This window comes from Mesoplodon mirus, assembly GCF_964341445.2.
Source record: "Mesoplodon mirus genome assembly, chromosome: 9".
NCBI lineage: Eukaryota > Metazoa > Chordata > Mammalia > Artiodactyla > Ziphiidae > Mesoplodon > Mesoplodon mirus.
The window spans coordinates 102,932,471-102,947,812 of record NC_138985.1 but is presented as its reverse complement, the minus strand read 5'-3'; the positions used below and the strand labels follow the sequence as shown (position 1 = coordinate 102,947,812).

The window sequence follows — 15,342 nt, the reverse complement described above, 5'->3', positions numbered from 1 at the left end:
CCCCATATTAAGGTTTAAAAATAAAAAAGAGCAAATTGACAACTGGCAAAGTCAGCAAGAAGGAGGCCCCCTGCCACCACGGAGGCTTTGACCCAGAGGGGAGAGAGGAAATGATCTAGATTTCTACTCTCCAAGGTCTTCACAATGAGCTAAGTGACATCAAAATGTTACAAAGGGATGTCTGAGTCCAGAGGAAGAGTCTGGTTTTAGTTAAGCTGATTCAGAAAGGTTTCTGGAAGACACTGACTCTAAATTGAACCGTGAGGAAAGCACAGGGCTTCAACAGGCAGAGAAAGGTGGCATGGTGGCAGACAATGACAGGTGGTCTGAAGGGGAGGGAGCACAGGATGGACGGCTGAAGTAAGACTGTGGCCGACATTAAGCTCCAGGCCAGGGACATGGGCTTTTACAGACCATAAGGAACCACAGAATGTTTCTCATCAAACAAATGACATGGTAATAAGTGTATTTTAGAAAGGTGGTATGGTGCAAAGATGGAATTTAGTGGAAAGCAGGGAAATGAATACTTAAGGAATGTTTATCCTCGGCTAGGTGTTTTTCCTATGTATTATTTCACCTTTATAGCAACATCTCAATTTTACAGATGAGAAAATAGAGGTTCAGAGGTTAGCAACTAAGTGGTAGAACAGAGAGTGCCACTAGGGGCTCTACAATAGTAATAGAGGCCCACGTGGTGCTCAGGGCTTGGAAACAAGTGAACGGGCCCCAAAGATGATTGCAAAGGGAATATTGGCAGATGTTGATAATTGATGGAAAGGTGTGGCATGAAACTGGAAAAGTGAAAAATGATCCAGGGGTAACTGACAGACACACATGCTGAGGAAGTCAAGAAACGCAGCTCATTTCACTGGGGGAAGGGAAAGGATGGGAGGTGACTTCTCAGGTGTCCAGAGTAAGCCAGGTGTGTGGTATGTATGCAAAAAACATAAAGCACATGTATGTAGAGAAAGGACAAGCCTAGTTCAAGGCATGCTTGAGGTTCCAGAAGGGGGAGATGTCTAGTGAACAATGAAAAACATGAGGCTGGAGCTCAGAAAAGACTGTTCCATGCACAGGTTCCAGACTCATCTGTGCAGAGACAGTGATCACTGTGAAGGTAGGTGTTGTTGACAAGGGGGGCATGTTTATAGGGAAAAAGAAGAGTACTGAAGACCACATCTACAGGTGGAGACGAGAGCAAAGAAAATAGAAGGGCACAGAGAAAAGCAAAAATCATGAGTGTATTATCATGGAAAACAAGAGATGAGAGTTTCAGGAAAGATGGAGATGGGTAAATCTGAGCGAGCTCAGGAAGGGAGGGCTCAAGGACAGGTGAGCAGCCGGAAGTCAGCAGGTCTCCAAGCAGCTTCTGTGACGTGGTGGGAACAGAATCCAGACTTCAAGAGGCGAAGTGGGTTGGTAGCCGAGCCACAGAAGTAATAAGTAAGGATTATTCTTTTTGCTACATGAGTCGCAAGCTTTGTCTTTTGTCTCAGAGCATGTGGAAAGATAAGGTCCTCATTTTCCCATTTCTCTAGGAAACATTCCTTGAACAGAATCAGCCTCATGTTTTCTGCCACCCCAAGAACAATGCCATTCGTCCACTACGATGACATGTCTGTGCGGGGTCGTCTCTTACCCTATCAGGTCATGAGCTGCTTGAGGATCATCAATATGTCAGCAAGTTCATTATTATTTGAGAGATAGTGCTGCCTGGTGATTAAAAACCCAGCCTTCAGAGTTAAATAGATTTGAGTTGATCTGGGAACTATGTGACCTTGGGCAAGGTGCTTAAACTTTCTAAGCAAGAGCTAGGAACTGCAAAGAAGGGAATAGCCAGGGATAAACCGAGCACCCATGAACGAAAATGTAGCAAGTGCTCATTCTGTGCCTGGCATGGTACTAAGCATGTTACACATCTTGGCTTATTTAATTCCCACAACAACCCTACAAGGCAGGTACTATTTTACAGTTGTTGAAACTGAGGTATATAAAGGCTACATTTGCCTAAGGTTGTAGAGCTTTGATTCAGACCTGACTCCAGGGTTGATCTTCACACATCTGGACCTAATGTAGGAGAGGTGGCCCCTCTGTGTCTTCTCTACCTGTCTTCCTCCTGTCCTGCCCCAAAGGGACATCTACCTGCCCCTTGATGGTGGGGGCAGAGGCGGACCCCTCTGGCCTACGAATACTAACGGAAGCTGGTGGGTAAGCCTGCATCTGCCTTCTGGTTCAGTTCTCACGCCTCCTTCTTTATCCCAGGTGGCCTTGCCCAGTACCCTTTTCTCTTTTCTCCCACAGGCTCTAGGAACAGAGAAGAAAGGGGTCGGGGGTTAATCTGAAGGCCTTAAATTAAGGCTCCACCATTTACTTAATTGCATGACTCTAAGCTTGTTTCATGGCTCTCTGGGTCTAGTTCATTAACCACAAAATCAGGGTGGTAATGGCGACCTTAAGGGCTGCTGGGAAGATGAAAGGAAATACCGTTTGAAGAGCATCTACCATTGACACAGCATTGATGCTCCAAAAAGTGAGCTCCTACCTTCCTGCCTGCCTGTTCCACCTGCCTTCTCAGGGGGGTGTGAAGGTCAAATACGACCTTACCCTCCCTTTGGAGCTCTGTGAACTAAAAATTGTCAGCTAAATCTAATTGACCCTTTTAAAATTCTTTTTGGATGACCAGCACCTTCCTTCCCCAAGAATGGTAGACAGGTAGATTGAAGACATCCTCATCCTCCTTACTGCTGAAATGACACAGAATTCTTTTGTTTTTAGTATTTTGCATTTTAAAGGTATCAGTCATTAAAAGGAAAATGGCTCATTTATCACGCTAGTTGGTCTAGGTTTCTGACTCTCCTCTAAGATGTGGGCAACACCAAGGCAGCGATGAGTTTTATTTTATTTTATCCTCCGACCACCTAGGACTTGGCCGGTACTTAACTGGCTGTTTATTGAATAAATTATAAGCATTGGGCAGATTCTAATGGTTCACTAACGTGGGGATGGGCTCTTGTCTCTCACAGCCACGTCTTGGACATCCTGGATGTTCTGATGGCTTCTATAGATAGGGTGAGTGTAGTTTTCAAACCCCAAATCAAGGCATGGAATGAGACATGATCTAATAAAAGGTAAGTGTATTTGAAGTGTATTTGAAATCAGGAGACTTCTAGAACAGCTCTACACAGGCACCCATTCTCCAACTATTTTATACCGGGAGGTAAAATGCAAGTCACTCCCCATCTGTCCCAAAAGCCCAAGTTCTGTTGGGATGAAGAGGCATGTCCACCAGAGCAGAATTCACTTACACCTCTGGGGCTGTCTTCATAAACCCTCTCCAGTGTAATGCTTTAAGGTCTCCCCAGAATCATTCCCCGATCAGCACCTCCTAGGCCTTCAAGGCCATCACCACCAGACCCCGGACGGCGTACACAGCGATCGGTACAGGCTTGCTAAGCTCCTCCCCACGTCCGCCCACAGGGGGCATCGTCCACAATGAGGTCCAGGGGCGGGGGCGGGGGCAGCCCTGGGCCCAGGGTGTGCTTGACTGTGCACTGTGGGGGCCGGCTGCCTACCCTCCCTCACCCCTGCTCTCTGATCTGGGCTGCCTCTCCAAATCAGCTCTCTGGTCCCCAGGGGGAGCTGGGGCCCTGCGCCCGTGTGCATACCCCAACTCGCCTGCTGGTGACGTCCTCTGAGTCTATCCAGGGGGCCCTTGTGTCTGGTCTGGGCCATTTTCCTTGGTGTTGGGTACTCTGGCTTCAGTCCCTGGACACACAGCACATCCCAGCCATCCAAGCAGTGGGGGCGACAGAAGCCTCTTGAGAGCAGAACCCCCCGTTCCCCTTCCCTGGGCGTGCCTATTTCTGATGCCACTTTTTCCCCGTCCTCAGACTCCTCTCTGCACCCAGAGCAGGAGAGAGGCAATTCCTCCTCACTTACACCAGCTCCTCCCTCTTCAGTTTTTCCCAGGAGCAGCTTTTAAGCCCCATCGGAGGGGTCTCTGCATTTACCTCAGGAATGAGCGTTTTTCTTTGACATATGACTTGTTTCAAGAGGCCAAGAACTTGCCAAACAAGTTCCTTTTCTCTGAAGCTTGCTCACCTCTGTAAGGACATCCTAGAAGAGCCACAGGGAGGGAGGAGTTTGAAGGTGCTTTAGAAATTACCTAAGTTTCCATGGCAATCAAGCACTGTGGAGTCACCACCACCTTCTGGGTCTTTCTGTTTCCAGTGAAAAGGCTGCTGGAGAAATCTGTTCTTTCTCAACAACCACTCCGAGAATGGAGATGGGCTGCTGGCTACCCTGCCCCCTCTCTCTTCTCCTGGCCGCCCTTCCCCATCCCATTCTTGCTGATAGTCCCTTGTCTGGAATCAAGAGGCCCCAACCTAGGGCAGCAATGTTAGTACTTCTAGGAAAGACAGGAAGAGACCTCAGGTGGTCAGCGTCCCAGCCTGAGTCTCGACTATGTCTGAGCATATCTGTACCGGTGGAGACAGGCCAGCCAGGAATGCACCAAGGCTGTGGAGAAATCACTCATCCTGAATGGACCTCAAATCATCCACCCACACCCAGCCTAGATGCTGAACCATAACCATACTTTACCATCTATAGTAACCTGACTCTGCTATTCCCTCCTTTACACCTTTAGACTTGTGGGTCTGCCCTGCCCACGCAAGTGGTTTGATCGCCTTACAGGAACTTCCTGCAAGATCCATCAACTCGCCCATGTAAAGCATCAGCAGACAGTGTGAGCTCTAAGACTTCTTCAATCCTGCTGTTTCCATCCATCTTGGGTAATATCAGTATTCTCACCCAATCTTAATCAAAGACCTGCCTAGAAACAAAGGCCTTAAACCAAGGTTCCAATTCTCAATAAATCCCAACCTTACCTTCCCCCTCTCAGACCCCGCCAGTTTTGGAAGGTGCTGTTCTCCCTGATGGCAGTAAGCAATGAACTCAGTCTAGTCTTATTAGCGGGTTGTGTTGGCAATGTTTGCGGAGCCAGCTTTGGACCTGAGGCGTGGGGGAACACACGTTCTGTGTGATTATTCAGTCATCAAAGACGAGGGGTGATTTTAAGCACAGTAGACTCAGCCTGAGTTAGGGAGAAGGAGAGCTGCATGCAGAATAGAGAGAAGACCTGAGTTCTCAAGCTCTCTGTGAGCCCCTGTAGCAAAAGGCTGTGGTGCCCTGGGATCGGTGAGTCTGGGTGTGGAACAATTCTGGAGGCAGAGGCGGCTTCGTGGGCATGCCACCTGAGCAGCTGTGTGCTTACTTTAATGCTCTGCTGTTGTCCCCCTGAAATTCTTAATAATGTCTGAATTAGGAGTCCAAGTTTTCATTTTACACCAATTATGTTGCTGGTCTTGACTGGAGGGGAAGGATGCTACCGGGTGTGTGGCAATGCAACACCTTCATGGGGCGTGTGGCAGTCCCCCTACCCTGACCTGGTCACCCCAGACATAGATACCATGCCTTCACTCACTGGAACTGGGCACAGCAGGTTGAAGAAGCCCCAGCTATAGGTACCCCTGAAGGGAGCCAGACCACTGATAAAAGTCACACAATATCAAATGATCGCCCTGGGGAGAACCCCAGAGCAATGTGGAAACAGAGAGAGGGCAGGGCAGAATCAATCGAACCCAGCCCATGGCCTCCAAGGCGCTACACAATCTACCCAGCTGTGGGCATACCGCCATCTCACTCTGCTCCTGTCACAAGCCTCCTGTCGCTCAACTTCTTCAGACCCCACAAGCTCATTCCCATCCCAGGTCCCCTGCGCTTGCTGTTCTTTTTACAGGGACTGATCTTGCCCAGGTCCTCCCACAGCGCACCACCTCCCTTCATTCAAGCCTCTGTTCACTGTTGCCACCTCTGAGAGGCCTCCGTGCCCACCCACTGGCCCCTCATCTACAATAATGCCCCCCAGAACTCCCTATCTTCCTCCTAGCTTAATTTTTCTCCATAGTTCTCATCCCCTCACATCAGATCACGTATTTATGATACTTGCTTCTTGTCTGTTTCTCCAGCTAGAATGTAAGCTTCATGAGGACTTGATCCTATTCCCTACTATAGCCCAAATGCTTAAACAGTGTCTGGAACATAACAGGCTATCAATATTGAATGAATGGATGAATGAATGAATGGGTAGGGTGGTGATTAGCCAGAGAAACAATATCTGTTCGAGCAATTCCGTCTTCATCACCCCGTAGCGTGTGTGTCTGCGTGGTGTTGGTGGTCGCGGTATGGGGCTGCTTAAAGTGTCCCTGAAGGTGGTTGTTTAAAAAAAGAAGCATCTCAGTAGTAAAAAATAATAACATCGAGAAATTTATTGAGAATAATGGCAGGCATTGTGCTAATCCTTTTACACGAGTGAACTATAATTTTCACTACTGGGCCTCAAGTGGGTACTATTATTAGTCCTGTGTTATAGGTGAGAAAATTGAAGCAACACATGAAAGGCAGTTAAGTAACATTCCCAGTGTCACACGGCTAGTCCAAGACTCCTTTGGTCCTCAACTGGTTCTCCATGATAAAACCAGAACTCTCCCTTTTAGCTGGATGATTCTACTTCCTGAAGAAGGACTTTAACCCCTAGTCAGGTAGCAGGGAATGGAAGGTGGCTCAGGGCAAGTGTGGGCAGGGACATCCGAGACGAGAGTGGGTTCTTCCCAAACCTCTGACCACCCTCCCCCCGCTTCCATTTCTTTCCAGAGTCTTCTCTGTCATAGCCTCTGCCCTGGAGAATATGTAAGCAGTGTGGCTTTGTTGAGTGTTTGGTGGGCAGGTTATAGGTCATTCTGGCATGGCCTTCACTGACCAGATCGGGGTTTACAGGGCCAGGGCTGCTTACTATTTTCCTCCAAAGTGCAAATCTATAACAGAGGCAGGTCCCACTGGGTGGCAAGGGTGAAACTGCTTTGAGGTCTATTTTGACTCTTAAGACAGAAATGAAGCCCCACCCCAGCTATCCCGGTTGCTGGAGTGATCAGTCCTGGCCACTGGTTCTACATTAGGCAAGCATGGATGTTATTTCCTATTCCTCCTGACAATGTGTCTCCTCCCCAAAAGGTCTTTGTTTTGAATGTAATTATCAAATGTTGATACATATTCAAACATGCACCTTCCAAAGGGCAAGACATACCCCAGGGCAGGAATTAGTCTGTGAATTTCCGCTTAGGATTTTGAAAGAAAGACTGTAAGACAAAAAAGTCAAGGGAAGAGCTGTGATGTTCTAGTGAAATCCCACATGAAACTATAAAAGTCGTTTAGCGGGGTAGGTAGATGGGCTTTATGCCCTCGTTTGGTCATGATAGATTATGGACTCTCTTCTGCCTATTGGAATGGATTTCACTTGGGGTACATGTGTAATACTCACTACCACTTTACTACCATTTATATATAATAGTAATAGCTATTATTTACTGAGGGTTTCTTATAAGCTTGCATCCTGTTAAGTCATTGGCTTACTGATTCTATTTTCCCTCCCTAGAATAGTATCTGACTTATGTGGTTGCCCTTCTCTTACTCACGAGTCATGAATTTCGAGGCACAGTCCCTACTGGACTTACAGAAATGCAGCCCTAGTCACGTTTCTGAGCACTGCTGAAGCTCGGAAGGCCAGTAAGGAGAAGCTGACGGATGTTGTCCTACTTCACAGCACCCCTAAAATCATTCTACTGCCTGAAAGAAACAGTCACCCAGTCAAGACACCCATGCCTTGGCCTTTTCATGTTAGGTTTGTAAGTTTTCATAATTGCTGGGCCTTTATCAAGGTCTTTGTCTACCAGAAGAGGGGTATCTGGGGGTTCACCACACAGCTGAACTGCTCTCTGGTGAGCCTGGCAGAGGGGGAGCCATTTGGCATCACTGGTTTGCAAATGACTGCAATCACTCAAAGTGGATAGCTTGAGCTTCTTTGGGGCATTCTCTTTGCTCTCCTGACGGACTGGGAAGGTAGAAAATGTTACACTGATCACAGGTGGGAGGGAAAGGACCTTACCACCTGTGCCCTCAATTCCGGCCGCTGTCTCCTCCACATGCCCCTTTGTGCTTTGAGAAGGGAGGAACAGAAAGGGAATGGAGCAAGATTCTGGGACTGGCACCTGCTTAGAAGCACAGAATTGGAGCTATGCTAGTGTGGGAAGACGGGTGTGGCGCAGGGGGTCAGGGGGATCTCCAGCACGGGGAGCTGAAAGCAGAGGCAGCAGGATGGGCTGCGAGGATCCAGGCTGGTGTCACGGGCTGGGCTCTGGCTCCAGTTCTGCCACTCACTAGACTGGATGACCTCGGACAACTGACACAAGTACTCTTATCTGGAAACACAAGAAGGTTGATCTGGATGGTCTCTAAGGCCCCTGCCATTTCTAACATTCTAGGAGTCCAAATTTAAGGCAGAAAGTTCTTCATGAGGTCATGTATAATTCATACCCTACAACCAAAAGGAATTTGGGACGGACCCCAGGACTATTCAAATAAAGATAAAAAGAGAATAAGGAGCCCCACTGGAAGAAGAGCTCAGACCAAGAACAGAAGACAGGCTAATTTCTTTTTTCTTTTTTTTTTTTTTTTGCGGTACGCGGGCCTCTCACTGTTGTGGCCTCTCCCGTTGCGGAGCACAGGCTCCGGACGCACAGGCTCAGCGGCCATGGCTCACGGGCCCAGCCACTCCGCGGCATGTGGGATCTTCCCAGACCGGGGCACGAACCCGTTTCCCCTGCATCGGCAGGCGGACTCTCAACCACTGCGCCACCAGGGAAGCCCCAGGCTAATTTCTTGAAGGACTGCTGCTCTATCAAGAAAAAACAAAACACTTTCTCTGTTGTACATAATTCCCTTTTCTGATACATGCATTCAACAGATATTGGAGGCTGCAGACACTGTTCCAGACACAGGGGTGCCTTGGAGAGTAAGGCAAAGTTCTGGAGCTCATGGAGCTGATATCTATGGTGGTGGTGGGAGGTGCAGAGTGGGAGGCAATGAAAAAACACAAAATGTTAGAAACACTGCAGACACCTAGTGTCCAGATCTTGGTTTCTAATACCATTCTCCAATAAAAGGAATCAGGTTCCTTGAAGAAGTGGCCGGTTCTAAGAGTGGGGCAGGAAATACACGAGATGAGCCTGGAATACCTTGTAGTGCCCCAAACTAAGGAAGTACTCACAAAAAGCAAAAGCAAAACCCACGTTGATGAGTACACCAAAGGGGCACAGGGGCCAACCGAAAGAGCTCCCAGTGGCCAAAGCCGGAACTGGACAACAAGTATAGTATTGAATTATGACCCGAAGTATAAAATAAACATTCACGAGTCCACACTGATATAAATAAATGATTGAATCAATTAATAAACAGGGAAGAAGAGACAAATCTCCTGTGCAGAAGAATTCCAAATAATTTATGTAGCTGCTCTACCCTAAAGGAGGAGAAACATAACCCCGACTCCTTAGGTGTGGGCTGTGCCTAGTGACTTCCTTCCAAAGAGGACAGTATGGAAACGGGAAAAAAGAGTAACTTTACAGTAGAGAAACTTGACACCTACTCCTTCAGCCAGGTGATGAAGGGTAATATCAACAGTCATAGATCACGGTGATAGTATGCATCCTTAAAATGATGTGATGAAAATGGCGCTTTACCTGTGTGATCTTCCTCCCCAAACCCATAACCCAGTCTAATCACGAGAAGAACATCAGACAAGGTCCAACAGAGGAGCATCCTACAATATGGATGACCAGTACTCTTCAAGTACTCAACTGTCAAGGTCATTAAAAATAAGGAAAGTCTGAGAAATTGTCACAGAAAGAGGAGACCAAGGAAACATGACAACTAAATGTAACGGGGGATCCTGGATGGTCCAGGAACAGAAAAAGGATATCAGGTAAAACTTAGAATCTAAATAACTATGGACACTAATTAATAACAATGTACCAATATTTATTCATTAATTGCAATAAATGTACTGTACTAATGTAAGATGTTAATAATAGGGAAAACTGTGTGCAAGGGCAAATTCTGTAAACCTAAAGCTATTCCAAAAATGAAAGTCTATTTAAAGAAACGAATCTGAAGGTCAGAGATGGAAGAAGTCAGAGACTCTCTTCTCTTGCTGGCTTTGCGTAAGCAAGCTTCCCTGAGTCCTACAGCTGCAGGGAACGAATTCTGCCAACAGCATCATGATCTTGGAAGAGCATCCTGGCCTCAGATGAGACCCCAGTGCTGGTTGATACCTGGACTGAAGTTTTGTGAGACCCTGAGCAGAGAACCCAGTTAAGCCTGCCTGGAATTCTGATTCATGGAAACTGTGAGGTAACAAATGTTTGTTTTAAGCTGCTTAAAAAAAAAAAAAAGCAACCAAAACACAACAACAATAAACATGTCATAAAGTAGCGGGTGTGCTGCAGAAAATTAAATTAATTAAAATGTAGAGAGCAACTGGGTAGCTTTGTTAAATTGGGTGGTCGAGGAAGCCCTCTGTGAGGGGCTGACTTTTCAGTTGGAATCTGAATCCGAAGCGGAGCCAGTCATGAGGTATTGGCGGGGAAAGCACTGTGGGCAAAGCTATCAGGCCACTCCATGGCCTTGAAGTAAAACTGTGTGTGTACCAGGAGAGAGGCAGCCTGTGTGGCTGGAGTGACATGAGCATAGGGGAAGGAACAGGAAAGGAGGTGGGGGCGGTAGAATGAACCAGATTACATAGGGTTTCCACTGTGGACTGAATGTTTGCGTGCCCCCAAATTCATATGTTGAAATGCTAACCCCCAAGATGTTGGTATTAAATGGAGGGGCCTTTGGGAGGTGATAGGTCATGAGGGTGGTGCCCTCGTGAATGGCATTAGTGACCTTATAAAAGAGGCCCCAGGGCTTCCCTGGTGACGCAGTGGTTAGGAACCTGCCTGCCAATGCAGGGGACACGGGTTCAAGCCCTGGTCCGGGAGGATCCCACATGCCACGGAGCAACTAAGCCTGTGAGCCACAACTACTGAGCCTGCACTCTAGAGCCCACGAGCCACAACTACTGAGCCTGCGTGCCCCAACTACTGAGCCTGCGTGCTGCAACTGCTAAAGCGCACGCGCCTAGAGCCCGTGCCCCGCAACAAGAGAAACCACCGCAATGAGAAGCCTGCGCGCCGCAACAAAGAGTAGCCCCCACTCGCCGCAACTAAAGAAAGCCCACACACAGCAACAAAGACCCAACAGAGCCAAAAATAAATAAATTTAAAATAAATAAAAGAGGCCCTGGAGAGTTCCCTTGGCCCTGCCACCGTATGAGAACACACAAGAAGGTACCATCTATGACATCTATGAACCAGAAGGCAGGTTCTCACCAGACACCGAATCTGCCAGTGCCTTGATCTTGGACTTTCCAGACTTCAGGACAGCAAGAAATAAATTTCTGTTCTTTATATAAGCCACCCAGTGTCTGGTATTTTGTTATAGCAGCCCAAGCTAACTAAGATAGCTTGTAAAGAAGGGTAAGGAGTTTGGATTTTAAGTTCAAGCATAAGCTTTTTGAGCATTGATAGATGAGTGAATATCTGATTTATAGTTTCAAAAATATTATGCCAACTGCCCTGTGAAGGACTGACTGCCGGGTGCCAGAGTCTAGATAGGAGGCTCCAGCATTAGCCTAGATGAAAGCTCAAGGCAGAGATGATGGATGCCTTCCAAGAGTGGGAGGACGAGTACGTGTGAGGGGGTGCTGAGGGCCGGGGCATGGGTGTTGGATGTTCACACCCATCTTGTGGATCTGTGCCCATGAGGTGGGTCTAGGTTCGCCCCGCGAGTGAATTACAAGTAATCGTAGGAGTCACATGCTCCCTGCCACACTGCCCCATTCTCCATGTCATCCTGTCCCTGTGCTTCTGAATCTGATGATGCATCCAGACACTTGTTTCTGGCAGTTGCACCCAAACGCTGTTGTGCCAGTCTGGGCTAGATTCTCCCCTGGAGGCCATGCCAAAGGGGAAACTGGATCCCACTCACCACCCACACCCTCCTGGCCCCACAGAGCTGCCATACTTAACTAATTGCCTCCTCTGGGTTGAGCTTTAATTAAACAATTTGTTGCTAGTCATCTCATGAGGTGTGGGGTGCCCTCTCTTTAACCCCAGAAATAGTTAAATCGAGAAAAGAGAAGCGCCCAGTGTGGGTCACCTCCTTTCATGTGGGAACAGAGAAGAGGTTGTGAATAGAACTCTTCTGTTTGTATTTCGGCCTCGGCCGGTTCATCTGAAGTCAACTGCAATTCCATCTTCAGACTCCTGACTTTAAATTTACCTTTTCCACTCTCGCCAACCCCTCCTTTTCCAGCTGCTCACCACGCCCAAACCTGGCCAGCACTGCGGCAGCTGGTGCCCACCACGTTTCTCACTTGCTGCCCAGTCTAACCCCTTGGGCCCTAGTCTGTGCTCAGTTACGGGTGCCTGAAATGCCAATCTGGGTGAAAGCTAAGACCGTGGGGCCTTTTGGTCACAAATATCTACAGTTGGAGTGACTGCTTTGCCGTGCTCATGAGGTTCCTGTCACAGGTAGCTGACTCTCCAAGCCCTTCAAAGGTCAGCCCTAGAAGATGAACTCCTGGAGGGCAGGCACTGGTTGGGCTCTGGGAGGGGTTGATGCTGACATGTCTCTTTTCAATACACAGGGTTCTACAGGACAAGGCTTCATTTGGGGGTTGGCACCCAACCTCTCAGCAGCTCTCGGTGTTGAGCAGGGATGGGGGGAGGCACAGCTTCTACACTGAGTCTGCTTCCTCCCAGGCTCCAACTAAACCACACTCATGGGGTCAGCAGGCTGCAGCTGCCCTGGGCATTGGGACCCCCTGAAGCTGTGTCGGGCTTCCTTGGAAAGGGCACTAATTTGAAAAGGAAGAGGGTGCCTTCCCCCACCTAGAGCTTTATCTTCCCCAAAAGACCAGGGTTCAAGGGGTCAGCTCTTAGCAGCTCTGTCCTTCTTCCTCTCCTACTGGGGCCTCTCTGAAGGTACCCATGAGGTGTGTGGACACCACTTTCCTCCCCAGCCTCTTTGGGGAGAGGACAGTTCTACCTATGGACACAGGTAACAAAGCCCCGTGGTGGATGAGATGGCCCCACTCCAACCAGGACAATGCTCCTGCCAGGAAGAAACAGCTCTTAGGACAGCAGCTTCCCCAGAGTTCTTGTGGATGCTAACATTTTATTATGAACTATGGTTTTTCCATTAAAAAAAAAAAGAAAGGGAGTGCATGTGCTGGGGAAGTGGGTTTAGCTGGGACCCTCGGTGATCAGGGCTCGGACAGGTCTCCATAGTAATAATGGAAGCCCTGTGACAGCGGTTCCCTGTCTGATGCTGCCTAAGGTAGTCATAAAATGGGGCGGCTGGGGGGCATCGGGGGAAGGAAGAAAACAAATCACGAGAGGTCTTGCCCAACTGATTCATCCCCAGGACATAACATTTCAGAGCTGGAGGGGAATTTAAAGGTCATCTATTCCCCCAGCTCTCACCCCTTATTGAGTGTCACCCCCAGAAGTTCGGCTTGGATTGGTCTGGGGTGAGGCCCTAGCATCAGTACTTTTAAAAGCTCTGCAGGTCTGGGCTTCCCTGGTGGCGCAGTGGTTGAGAATCCGCCTGCGGATGCAGGGGACGCGGGTTCGTGCCCGGGTCGGGGAAGATCCCACGTGCCGTGGAGCGGCTGGGCCCATGAGCCATGGCCGCTGAGCCTGCGCGTCCAGAGCCTGTGCTCCGCAACGGGAGAGGCCACAGCAGTGAGAGGCCCACGTACCACAAAAAAAAAAAAAAAAAAAAAGTTCTGCAGGTGATTCAACTGTGTGGTGATTAAGAACCACTAACCAGGCAGAACGGAAGCAACACCCTCACTCATTCCCTGTGGGGAGGGGCCTCAGGTCCCCAGTCCAGCCCAAGGGCTTTCAACTGGCGTCCCCAGAGCCCTAGGCTCCTGGGCGGTACCTTAGCAAATGGGGGACAGGGCTCCAGGCACCCTCCTGCCCCCCACTGTCTGCCCCACACCCTCTTCTGGGAGAGTTCCTACCCAGGGTCTCAGGTGAGTGGGAAGGGTCCCAGGGACCCACCCTGTTCAAGTCACAGTGATGTGTGGCCCGGCCTGGAAAGATCAGTGGGCCCATCACTCTGTCTTTCTCTGGAAGCTGTCAGAGTTGGAAGGCTTACTTAGCACCTGGGCAGGATGTGAGCCAAGTGCCGGCCTGGAGACGGGATGACGATCACCTCGGAAGAGGCAGAGATGAAAGAGTATCGGCTCCCAGGGCTCCTGGATTTCTGCTCTGCCCGGGGCCTGTTTGCTCAGCTTTTCTCGGATCCTTGGGAGCCCTCTCTAGAGCCTTAGAAAAGCCCTGTTTCACTGGAGCCCATCTTTGTACAACCACAAGAGTCTTAGAGAGAACATTCACTACAAACAGAGCCACTCCACTTTTATCTTTTCACTTTTTGGGGTCCACGGAAGATTCTGACTGGAAGGTGGAAACAAAAAAGACTCCGTGCTGCTAACACCAAGTATGGAAATCCCGGGCCAAGCGTGACCCTCGCTTCAGTGAGGACAACCGGGTGCAGAAAAGGTGGTGCGGCTGGTTTTGGGGGCCCCCGTCTCAGCGGGAGACCGGAAGGAGGGGTGAAGGAGCCACGGTGTCCCTCCCTCCCCAGCCTCTGCCCTAAGTGCCGCTGTGGGGCCCACAGGGAGGCAGTGCTGGGCACGGGCAGCTGACTCGGATGTCAGAGGATCTGGGAGGCACAGGGTGTCTGTGCTTTGGGGGAACAAGGATAAACGGTCAGGCACGAGGTGGAACCCTGCAACCCTCCTCCTCCTCTCCCAACCCACAGCTCACCCACTGAACCCCAGATCTCTCTGTCCACCTAGAAGGACAGCCGCCTCCTTTCTCCAGCCGGACCCACCCCTCCACCGCCTGCCCCTGCTGAGACCCTGAGTCAGGCCATTCACGTGGTGTCTACCATCTACCTGACGGCGGTTTCCACGCATGGGACTCGCTGTCCTTTTTCCCCACACATATTTCTAACACCATCTGTCCAAGCCCAATTCCCCATCTTCCTAACTCCACGCAAGTCAGCCATCCACTTCTCCCGGAGGAGTGCACTGTGACGGGCATTACCAATGGTTAGCTTTGGCTTTAGACTGAGACTCAAACCAGGAGACCAAAGAGCACATTTCAGCTCTTCAGGGAGAAAAGAGGCACGTGTAGATAGTGGATTAACTTTTACTTCCCATGGGCTGGAACCTATTCCCTCACAGCTATACAGTTCTGCTTATACACAGCCCTTGATAAGGGTGGGATTGGTTCTATGGCCCTGACAGTAATAGAGGGTAAGGGAGACATGTGA

At 49.3% G+C, this 15,342-nt stretch overlaps 1 protein-coding gene across 1 annotated transcript in view; it reads right to left on the bottom strand.

Moving 5' to 3' along the window:
- The window catches only part of TMEM178B (transmembrane protein 178B), a gene marked incomplete at its 3' end in the record, with an annotated part of 365,464 nt that overhangs the window by 20,624 nt on the left and 329,498 nt on the right, over positions 1–15,342 (bottom strand). The gene's annotated exons all lie outside the window — the stretch shown is intronic.